We start from the raw sequence: 12,447 nt of genomic DNA on the forward strand, positions 1-12,447 counted from the left end.
CTCCTGCCGTGCCGAGGGCCCGGGCAGCGGCGGGGAAGGGGCCCCGAGGGAGGCCCTTAATGCGGCCCCTCTCCGGCCCCTCTCCTCTCCATCCCTCCGGAAGGAGGGACGTGTCGGGGCTAACCCCGAGGGAGGATGTGAGAGTGGGATTTAGGACAATTTTCAGTAATAAATTGTGGAATGAATGAATGAATGAATGAATAAATAAATAAATAAATAAATCCACCTCGTTGGCTTTTGAAACCTCTTGCGTGTCAGGCGTGCCCTCAAGCTGCCCTTGACAGCCACAATATTTGGACGTCACAGTAATAAATCCTTTTTAATAACAAGGGTGCTAGCAGAAGTCAAGCGTTTCATTGTTTGCTTCTCTTAGAGCAAACAGCACCATCATCTTGACATAAGTACAGCAATTATTTTGTGTTTTCCTTGGTACACGCTGTATTTGGAATACGAGTTTATGCTTATGCTCACCAGGCTGGTGAGACTCACCGTGGCAGAGCAAGAGAGGCTGCCATGGGTGGCAGCAGAGCCCATCCTAGCACCGCAGGCACAGAGGGATGAATGATCCCATGCTGTGACTCAGCCACAGCACTCCTTCCCTTTGTCCTTTTCATTGTGCAGGGACAGCTTGTCCTGCTCACAGCCCTTCTCAGACACTCGCTGCTGGTTGCGTGCTGAGGTGTGAGTGGCCAAGGAGCCCAAATATGTCTAGAAACTGGTGTGTTGGGGGATGAAGCAACACTGGTGCCTCTGGATGGCCAGAACCGTGTATATCTGTGCACTGGTAGTTATTATATATGGCCATAATTGCTGATTTCCTAGACCAGTTCTATCACTTCCATGTCCTGTGTGGTAGAGATTTGTTTTGACATTTTTTTAAACAGGCAACAATGCTGAATACAGCCTGAATGCACAAACACAATCACAAAAGAGCCTTACAGCAACAGAAACTCATGACCCTCATGACTGGTCATAATGGCATTACTAAACATGAGTGCTCCCTCCCTGTACAGCTGGACCAGCTCTACACCTTACGTATCACCTTCTTTCCCCTTAGCCACTTGCTTTTCTAGAATAGATGCACAAGTCATGACTCAGACTCACTCTGAGTTTCCCCAAATCAAACTATTTCCGTTTAAATGCCTTACGTTTACCATGGTTGATCATTCTACACATATGTCTGTTTAACATAAATCCTTATGACTATGAGAAACAACGAAGAAGGGTGATATTCCTACCCCTTTCTCTTAGAAGTTGTGGGTGGATAATTTGGTGACTCATATTGTGTGCATAGAGCAAGACTACGGGGTTATGAAGTACACTTGCTGCAGACAAGTTGATTGTATGATGATGGCCTTGACAGGGCTGCTAGTAGGGCTCGAGGGTGAGGTGTAGTGCCTCAGTGGGGATGTTTTTCACACCTATGTGTGTTCTAAATACAGCAATGCCTGTGTATTATGGTGACATTCTGTCACATTCTGAAGGATCAAAACACAAGAACATTTCACAGGGTACAAAACAGTTCTGGCGTTTCAGCAGAATAAATCTATAGGAAGAGTTACCCCCAAATGGCTTTAAAAATAAACAAGTAGTTTATTGTGACCTATCTGGCTAAAATCTGAGGGAGGTTTCAGGGGACCTTTACATGGTCATGCAGAGCTTAGGGCTACCAAGAGATTGTTGGAGATCATTAAGAAAGATATCTGTGAGTCTGGTCTTATTGTTAAGTTCTGCCATTAAGCAATCAATCAACATTGATCTCCAAAAGTAAAATATATGAAAGTACCAGCAGGGGCTGCTCCTTTACACAGTTACCACTGTAGGTACTGCTTCAGATAAAGGATTGTTGCCGCTCAGATCAGTACTACGTGCCCTTGTCTTTCAGTCATCAGGGCCTCAAACCCAACCTTACAAGAGCAGCCAATGGATTTCTTCATAATTCACAAGAACATCTCAGGATTTCAGGCTTTTTTGAAGGGTGGTTGATTACCGTAGCCAGGACTTGTGGAGTATATGGGCTACTATGAGAGGCAGGATTATCAAACCTTCACCAGGGTAATTTCCATTGTACTGTACTGCTGTCTCTGACAGAGTTGAGCTAAGGCTTGTGAAAGTCCCAGGGTAGAAGACTATTTACAATGAGATTACCCTGTCAGTTATTCTGTCCTGCTATACTCTGGTAGAACAATGTTTGTTGTCATGAAACAACAGAGATGCATTTCATTGGCTCTAACGTGGGGAGTAGTTTAATTGTTTTAAGAAATCGCGTATCTTAGATGGTATTTGGATGGATTTCAAGAACACTGTTAAATCACAGTTCACTTGTTCTCTATAGTAAACAAGATTAAATCATAATGGATAAGGAGTGAGATATTGAAATGTCAGGAGAATAAAGACTATTAATATTTAATAAAACCAGTTCATGCATTGTCATCAAACATTGCATGATGTTTCTGAGGAGTCTTAAACGATAAGTCCCTCCCAAGACATGTGTTCTGCCTATGGTCTGATCTGTATTCCTTTCCAGGTATCTGGCTCTACTAATTGTCCAGATTCTAGGCTGTTGTCCTTGAATATTTTGAAGAACAGGGCATGAGGAGGCTTGCCTGCATAAACAAGAACAACCTATTCATGTTCACATACAGCCTATGTCTGTCCTGATCTTGTCTGTTCTGCGCATTTTCCCTTTATGCACATTTTCCCTTTGGTAGGGTTCTCTACTACCTGCTGAATGTTGCAGTAATAATATAGTGACCTCCGGTGCTTGAAACCTTGGCTTCCAGACCCACCACAGAGAAAGAACGTGACAAAACCAGTCAGCTAGCAGGTAAACTGCAAGGTCATAAGCTTAATGAGGTTTTAAACATTACAGCTCACAGCACAGGAGACTACTATGACCTTAAATTAAACAAGAGGATCAAAATAATGATTATTACCAGGGAATTGTAATAAACATACATTTCTGTGTTTTCCTATAACATCTCTCATTTTGGATGTTAAGGTGATTTACTAGTAAAGCCTTATCACCCTCTTGTGATGAAGGTAAGTAATACATAGGAATCACTTCCCTGTTTTTGTGAAATCACTTCCCTTTTATTTAATAACATACACTAGTATTACACAACTGTTTAGGTCAAAATGTCTCATTTATTGTCAGAAGAAAATGGAAGAATGTGGAAGAATTAATGAATATATCAAAGGTTAATGCCTGACATTTGCTTCAAAGCACCACAGGAATCTTAATGACTATTTTGCCACTACTTCTCACACAAGTGTTTTTCAGGGAGAGGGTAGTTACCTGTCTCTTCCTTCCCCTGAATAAGCAAAGCACAGAATTTTGATAGTTAAATGTTATAGCAGGGCAGTTTTTGTACGTGTTGAATCATAACCATTTCAGAACCTGGCTAAAGGAGAAACCTTTCCTGAATATTCCCTGGCCTTCCAGCTGTTTGTCTTGTGCTGAATACTAAATGGAAGTGGTTAAGCAAAGGAATATTTTTTCCCCTGCTTTCCCCAGGCTTGCTTTGAGCATCCCCAGGGAAGCCAGGCTTGCAGTCTGAAATACTGTACTCTGAACTATTGTGTACTAAACAGAGCAGCAGGTACACTTTATTAACTCTGATGCAGTTCCCCTTCATCTGTCATTTTCCTTGGTTTTCTCCTCAAATGAGTAAGGTTTGTTTTTTCCAGACATAGTCCATATTTTCATTCTGGAACTTCAATAACAACTCCAACACTGGAGGGGAAAAAAAAAAAAAAAAAAAAAAGTTATGGCTGAGATCAAAACAAGCTCAAAACAAGCTATATATGCCATCTCAAGATTAATGTTGACAGATTATAATATAGGACTACCCTGTGCCTCTTAGATTATACAATGGATATGCAAGCAATATTCCTAATTGTCTGTGGATCTTCAGTCTGTTGATAGTGAACCATTTTTTTCAGTGTGAAATTACACATGAGCAGAATATTAAGTCAATAAGGAATAGAAAATATAATAGATCTTAAATTAAACACATTTTAGTTTCATGGCTGTATCATGCTTCTAATGAAACTAACACGAGTAGAGTGTGACTCCTCTCTTATCGCCAATAAATCAGAACTCCATAGCTCTGTGACTCAGATATCCTTCAATTAGATTTTTCTGTCTTACTGATTATTATTATTTTTTTTTAATGCAGAGCTGCCTTTGTGTTTGCATAATAATTGATTGAAATGCGCAAACAATTACTGTAAATGCAATCGGTCCAAGGAAACTGCTGGATTCTACCTACAAATTTCCCCAGTGAATTGCATCTCCGTTCAAATCCCACAGACTTTATATCACACTTGCATTGCTTCAACAGGAGAGAAATGCTAGCTCTTTTCCTTTGGCTAACAGACGAATTGCCCTCTGTTTTATCCCTTGTATAAACTCAGGCAAATGATGAAAAACTGCAGGAATAGCAGCTGTACAATGCTGATCCAATTGTCTGAAGTGAATGGAACTGCTAGAAGGCATAAAACTTGTGGAGTGCACTGATTTCTTTGGCACCTGAAACCACGAGAAAACAATTGTTTCAGTGACAATGCACAGTCTCTGAAAGGTTGAGGTTATGACAAGGGTGGTTAAATGGTGGCTTTTGAATTGCATGTGGATTGTGAACAATACCAGTACAGCATGTATGCCATATCTGAAGCTTATAATTGGTTGTTTGGCTGTGGTAGCACAAAGGCTGCTGGGCAATTCATATCCTCGGCTGTCAGAGAAAGCGAGCTGGCATCACTAGGCCTCTCTGCGCTCCAGATGTAGAGGGAGGCAGGCTCCCTCCCACTGGGAGCTACAGCCCCCTGCAGAGCCATTGTCACCTGCACTTGTCATGAAGCAAAAAGCAGTTGCCAAGGACGGAGGACTGCTGGGCAAAGCAAAATGTTTATACTCACTTTTGCCCTTATAGCTGCTGCTGCCAGGTGGGGTATTAGATGTTACTGCTCTGCCCCAGGCAGATCAGTTGGGCAGTGACTTCCCCTTCTCCTTGCTCGTCTTCTCCCATTTTTAATCCTGTCCTTCAGTTAGTGCTGGAGGGGAAGTACCACTTTGACTACAGCTCTAGCTCTGAGTTATGCTCAGCCACATGGAGGTGACAGTGCTCAGCTAAGTGCTCAGGAGTTTATTCTCCTGACTTCCCTTGAATGCGATCTTACCACTGTTCCAGGTTGCTTTCTCAGATCTGCAAGTACAGCTATGATCATTTTTCATTTTTTTGTCAGTGTCAATTGAAACTTGAATTTGTCAATTGAATATCTTCAACACCAACTACAGGTGCCAAGCAGCTAAAAGAATGGGGAATTTTGATATTTAAACAAGACCAACCAAAGTGCTCACTAGTCTAGAAAAGACCCAGCATAATTACTCCAAATTTATTTTGCAGGACTTAACTGTATACATCTACATGCCGTTATGACATACATTTACATACAGTTACCTGCCTTTACTTTGCCACTGTATTTTTCTAGGGACTAAACCAATGCAGTTCATTTACCTCCCTGACTCCACCCTCTACCACACCTCCCCCCCAAAAAACAACCAAACAAAAACCCAACCAAACAAAAGCACAAACAATCAAACAAACAAAATCTAAACAAGTAACATTAGGCTCCTTTTTTAAAAAACAAAACAAAACAAAACAAAACAAAACAAAACAAAACAAACAAACAAACAAAAACAAACAAACAAACAAAAAAACAACAACAAAACTACTATGGTCCAGTGACTACCACACTGACTTGTGCAGAGAAGCATGTTGCTATTCAGGCAGCTATTGAACCCTATGGGTTTGGAGTCAGAGCAAGGATCTCCATGTGCAAGATCGCAGAGGAGATGAGCTTTCTCATCAGATTTTCACAGCAGAAGACTCACTAGCTCTTTGAGGAAACCGAAACAACAGTGGTCACGTTACAAGCTCTGGCCTGGATTTTAGAGTAATTGTATGATACATTCAAAATCCAAAGCTGCCGCCTTTGCTCATCCACAAACTCCAATGAGTAGAGTAGCTCAGTGATTCACATCAGGCAAGCTTGGCTCATCTTTTAAATAGCAATAAAGAACTTCAAAGGTCTTCAAAGAACTAGAAAACAGGAACCTCAAACTAGCTTTCTGTTTTATTCAACAGATGAGGTCCACACCTTCAGGAAACAATACATGGTATTTTGTCACTGATTGGATGCATCAGCTGGCTAATTGTGACTAACAATTTTACAAGTAATGCAGCAATTGCATAGCAAAAATCAAAAGGAATTCAGCACCACCTGAGGTCTGGAGTCAAACCCATGGCATCGAGACAGGCGCTCTAAGTTACAGGAGAAATTTAAGGAAAATTGGTTTGAGGCAATTTGTGCACAGAGGTGGCAAAAGACTCTCTACAGAAATGGGCTGCTTTATTTTATATCTTCTTAAATCCAAATTCTGGTCCTTTCCCTAACTCCCATACTGCTATCAAATTACTCTGAGAAACCTGTTTCACTGCAGTAGCTTTATTTGGATAGTTCAACTGAGATGAAAAATACATCTTAAACTGGGAGCTCTATTATAATTTAATTTGTGTAGCAATTACAATGGAGTATAAGGTCGCAGAATGTTGCCAGTCTGTGGACTATTAGTATCAGTGTCTATTCCTGTTGTTTATAAACATGCTATAATTTAAAATTAACTGTCATCTCTGTTTCCAGAACTTTATCAGAATTTTATGTGCCAGGATCTTTTTCTGAATAATGTAACTAATTTAATTTTCTCTCTTCGTGAGAGTGAAAATAGCCTCTATCATATTCTGTTGGGGAGCATCCTTTATCACAACATTTGGCAAAGGCATTTCCAGTTTATTAAAGATACTGTGATTTAATAATTCGGCCAAGGAATATCTGCAGGTCCTCTGAGAATCCTCTTTGCACATGTGGGATAGGTCCATTTTTTCTAGTAGAAATAAAGTAGTTTATAAATATTTTACTAATGTGCTGAAGATTACATTTTATCCTCATGCAATATTAGCTTCTCAAGAAAATTCTTAGAATATATTAAGGCATGGGATGGTGTAGCTTGCAGTTACACAAAAATGCAAAATCCTGTTTAGTCTGTCACACCCTCATTCCTGTGCGATAGCTGCTCTCTCTTTTCAGAAGCTAAAGCAACATGGAAAAACCTTGTTCACTGAATGACTGATGGGGTAATGAAAATTAATAGTAGCCCCTACATACACCATTGATTTTTTAAAATCACAAAGATTGACACCTTATCTTCGTATTTGAAAGGAGTGTATGTCTGTGTGTTGTAATAAATGTAGGTATGCATGTATACCCTGATACCTGTGAGCATTGTCTGCAGACTCGGAGGAGCTCAGGGGCATATTTCAAATTCACTTCAACAAGGGCACCAGGCTGTGTTATAAGGATTTCGTAAAACTCCATCCCTTAGAATCTTGTAAGTAATCTCTTGGATATCCTACAGGCTTTCTTTCATAAAGCTTTCAACACAGAGTTGAGTGGGCTGTGCGTGTGTGTGTGAAGCTGCCCTGATTGAAATGCCAATATTCTCTCTCGCGCGGCGCTCTGAAATTTACTATTGCAATAAAACGAAAGCAGTCCCTTGCATACCAAACTGAAATGGCTGTGAAGAACAACCACTGAAACTCCTCATTTATTTCATGGTTTCGGTTTAATTGACATCAGCATTCAATCCTTCCAACTGTCCTATTCATTGTCTCCCTCTCCTGGAGATTCAGTCTGGATTCAGCATACAGCAAATTCATTACTGAACTGCAGCACCTCCCCCAAGCATCTGATCTTAGCCTTTTTTTTTTTTTTTTTTTTCTGCCAATTCTTTTATCTACATTTTCCTGTTTTCTTTTCTTTCTTTCTTTCTCTCCTTCTTTCTTTCTTTCTTTCTTTCTTTCTTTCTTTCTTTCTTTCTTTCTTTCTTTCTTTCTTTCTTTCTTTCTTTCTTTCTTTCTTTCTTTCTTTCTTTCTTTCTTTCTTTCTTTCTTTCTTTTTTTTTTTTAACTTTTAGATACTCCCCCCCCATAGACTCCCAGTCCAAGTCTCTGCTGAGAGAAACTATGCTAAAAGTATATTTTTATCTATAACCCTGACTCCAAAAAAACAGTGCCAGAGTGTAATAATGAATATTTCTGAATAACTCATGGAATGATTGATGGGAAAAAAAATATTGTAGATGATGTATTTTAGGTATATTATTTAATCATCAGCAACAAAACTGCTCATTTTGTAAAGAAGGGGAATAATTTACTTTAATATTAAAAGATGAGAATTCCTATACTGTACCATTTGTAAAAATAACCAAACCATCTCTAATCAGAGACTGGGAAGCATGTGCACAAGCAGCATGCAATGTGAACGTGTAGGCAATGATGAGATGAAAAATTTCACAGAACGGTTGAGGGTCACTAGTACCCATTAGTACTGCAAGAACTGGGGCCAAAAAGGTGTTTGAAATTAGGGTAGAGGACCTGGTGTGCTGTAAAATGAAGAGAACAGTGAGAGAGATATGGTAAAATTTTGCCTCTCTTGGTGAAAATTAAGGAAGGGAAGGGAAGGGAAGGGAAGGGAAGGGAAGGGAAGGGAAGGGAAGGGAAGGGAAGGGAAGGGAAGGGAAGGGAAGGGAAGGGAAGGGAAGGGAAGGGAAGGGAAGGGAAGGGAAGGGAAGGGAAACCTGTAGAGAAATAGAAAGAATGATACAGGGTGGGGGCTGGAAGGTCACGGCACGTGGGGCATAACCTCCACATTAATGCAATTTCTTCAGGAAAGGGTTTGGGAAGAAGGATTTGTTAACATATTTGGGAATACTGTGCTGCAGAAGATGCTTTTCAATGCTGAACACACAACCACCCTGATGTTCTTTTTAGCTTAAAGCAGACTGTGGGAAAAAAGTCCCCCAAAACCTGGCTTTCTGGTAATGCTCTCATGTTTGTGAGCTATCTGTGATGTTTGTCTGACAGTAGTTTTCACCTGCGGGGACTACATAGCATTGGAGCTCAGCAGTGGTAGGGGTAGTATCTTGGGTTAAAATGATTACAGACTGTAGGAGAACCACTAAAAACCCGTGAGCTTATTCTGCACTAACAGTTTACCACATTTCTAAAATATGTCAAAAACATGGTAAAAGGTAGAAGCATCCACCAGTGGGATTTCATAGCAGATACCACATCAATGCTATATATTAATTATAAACAAGTCCCCATGGGGACTTGTTTTTAGTGAAAGCAGAGCTGTTCAGAAAACGGAGCAAGTTTCTGTGGCTCTTGTAGCTGAGAAATTAGAAAGGTCCTAACACTTAATATTAAACCTGTCTAAGCCAAAGGACAGTCTCAACTTCTACTGTGAGCTTTGATTCTTTGTACATACCTGGTTAGCGGCCAATAGATTCAAAGTAGCTGAATACAATAAAAAAGTCAGCTAGAAAGTAGAAGCACTGTTTATACTCAATTCAGTGGACATTTCCTAAGTAGTTGGTCCTAAAAAAAAGTAGACGTACTACCAAAACAACTACAGGATCTAAAACCCTTCAACAGAGCTCTCTGCTAAGACAATCTGTGATGGGCTTTACAATAGGTTACTAAATAATGGAACAGTGTGTATCACTCATTGATTACATATCAATAAATAATTTAAAATGATCTGTAATTTGAATTGCTCCTGAAATTACATCCTTCCCCCTGTTTATTCTGTATACACATTGGGAGAGTTTTGTGGACTTTCTGTGGTTTAAACTCTTGATTTTGAAATTCTTCATGGAATCACTCAGGTAGGAAAAGACCTCTAAGATCATCTAGTCCAACCTTTATCAGAGTACTAAAATCCACCTCTAAACCATGCCTCTAAGCTCTACATTTACACATTTCTTGAAGACCTCCAGGGATTTGAGGTGTGAGCAGGTGGATGACCTGGTCCGCATGGTGGCGGAGCTCAAGGAGGAGGTGGAGAGGTTGAGGGATATCAGGGAGTGTGAGCAGGAGATAGGCTGGTGGAGCGACTCCCTGCAGGGCCTCAAGGAGAGGTACCGAGGTGAGACACCCCAAATGGGGGTGGACCCCCTGCCCTGTTGCCGTCAGGCAGAGGGAGGGGATCTGGGAGTTGAGGAGGAATGGAAACAGGTCCCTGCTCGACATCGCAGGTGATGCCCTCCCCTTCCGGCCCCACCTTCCCAGGTGCCCTTACGCAACAGGTTTGAGGCCCTGGAGCTCGAGAGACTGGTGGGTGAGGAAGAGGTAGCAAGTGTTCCCAGGAGGATGCCTAGGGTGAGGAGGTCGACTCCACGCCTCAAGACTGCCTCCACCAAGAAAGACGGAAGGGTTATTGTTGTTGGAGACTCTATTCTTAGGGGAACAGAGGGCCCTATTCGTTGGCCTGACCCTACCCGTATGGAAGTCTGCTGCCTCCCTGGGGCCAGGGTCAGGGACGTTGCCAGGAAGCTTCCCAATCTGGTTCGCCCCTCTGACTATTATCCTCTTTTGATAGTCCAGGCTGGCAGTGATGACACTGAAGAGAGAAGCCTGAAGGCTATCAAACGGGACTTTAGGGGGCTGGGACAGTTAGTGGATGGAGCGGGAGTGCAGGTGGTGTTTTCGTCCATCCCTACGGTAGCAGGGAGGGGTACAGAGAGGACACGGAAAGCCTACCTGATAAACACGTGGCTCAGGGGCTGGTGCCAACACAGAAATCTTGGGTTTTTCGACCATGGGGCACTTTACTCGGCACCCGGCCTCATGGCCGCAGATGGGTCCCTATCTTTTAGGGGAAAACGGATCCTGGGCCAGGAGCTGGCAGGGCTCATTGAGAGGGCTTTAAACTAGGTAAGAAGGAGGATGGGGCTGAAACAAGGATTGTTGGAGCTATGCCAGGGGGAACAATGGCAAGGCCGGGGAATAAGGCAATGGCCCAGCTGCAGTGCATGTACACCAATGCACGCAGCATGGGTAACAAACAGGAGGAGCTGGAAGCCATCGTGCAGCAGGCAGGCTACGACTTGGTTGCCATCACGGAGACGTGGTGAGACCAGTCTCATGACTGGAGTGCTGCTATGCCTGGCTATAAGCTCTTCAGAAGGGACAGGCAGCACAGAAGGGGTGGTGGTGTGGCTCTCTATATTAGAGAGTCTTTCGATGTTGTAGAACTCAAGGCTGGGAATGACAAGGTCAAGTCCCTTTGGGTTAGGATCGGCAGGGCCAACAATGCTAGCATTCTGGTCGGGGTCTGTTATAGACCGCCGAACCAGGATGAGGAGATGGATGAGGAGTTCTACAGGCAGCTGACAGAAGTTGCGAAATCTTCAGCGCTTGTTCTCGTGGGGGACTTCAACTTCCCTGGTATATCCTGGAAGCACAACACAGCCCAGAGAAAGCAGTCTAGGAGATTTCTGGAGAGCGTGGAAGATAGCTTCCTGATGCAGCTGGTTAGTGAGCCTACCAGGGGTGGCGCCCCGCTAGACCTTCTCTTCACAAACAGAGAAGGACTGGTGGAGGATGTGATTGTCGGGAGCTGTCTTGGGCAGAGTGACCACAAAATTGTGGAGTTCTCTATTCTTGGCGAGGCCAGGAAGGGGACCAGTAAAACCGCTGTATTGGACTTCCGGAGGGCTGACTTTGTGCTGCTGAGGACACTGGTTGGTAGAGTCCCTTGGGAGGTGGTTCTGAAGGGCAGAGGGGTCCAGGAAGGCTGGGCGCTCTTCAAGAGGGAAATCTTAATGGCACAGGAATGGTCTGTCCCCATGTGCCCAAAGATGAGCCAGCAGGGAAGAAGACCAGCCTGGCTGAACAGAGAATTGTGGCTTGAGCTTAGGAGAAAAAAGAGGGTTTATAATCTTTGGAAAAGTGGGCAGGCCACTAGGGAGGACTATAATCACAGAATCACAGAATGTATAAGGATGTTGCGAGGCTGTGCAGGGACAAAATTAGAAAGGCCAAAGCTCATCTGGAGCTCAATCTGGCTACTGCCGTTAAAGATAACAAAAAATGTTTTTATAAATACATCAACACAAAAAGGAGGACCAAGGAGAATCTTCATCCTTTACTGGATGTGGGGGGAAACTTAGTTACAAGAGATGAAGATAAGGTGGAGGTGCTCAATGCCTTCCTCGCCTCAGTCTTTAGCGGCAATACCGGTTGTTCTCTGGATACCTAGTGCCCTGAGCTAGTGGAAGGGGATGGGGAGCAGGATGTAGCCCTCACTAACCACGAAGAAATGGTTGGTGACCTGGTATGGCACTTGGATGTGCACAAGTTGATGGGGCCGTATGGGATCCACCCGAGGGTACTGAGAGAACTGGCAGAGGAGCTGGCCAAGTCACTATCCATCATTTATCAGCAGTCCTGGCTATCGGGGGAGGTCCCAGTTGACTGGCGGCTAGCAAACGTGATGCCCATCTACAAGAAGGGCTGGAGGACTGACCTAGGAAACTAC

Source organism: Anas acuta, chromosome 2, assembly GCF_963932015.1.
Source record: "Anas acuta chromosome 2, bAnaAcu1.1, whole genome shotgun sequence".
NCBI lineage: Eukaryota > Metazoa > Chordata > Aves > Anseriformes > Anatidae > Anas > Anas acuta.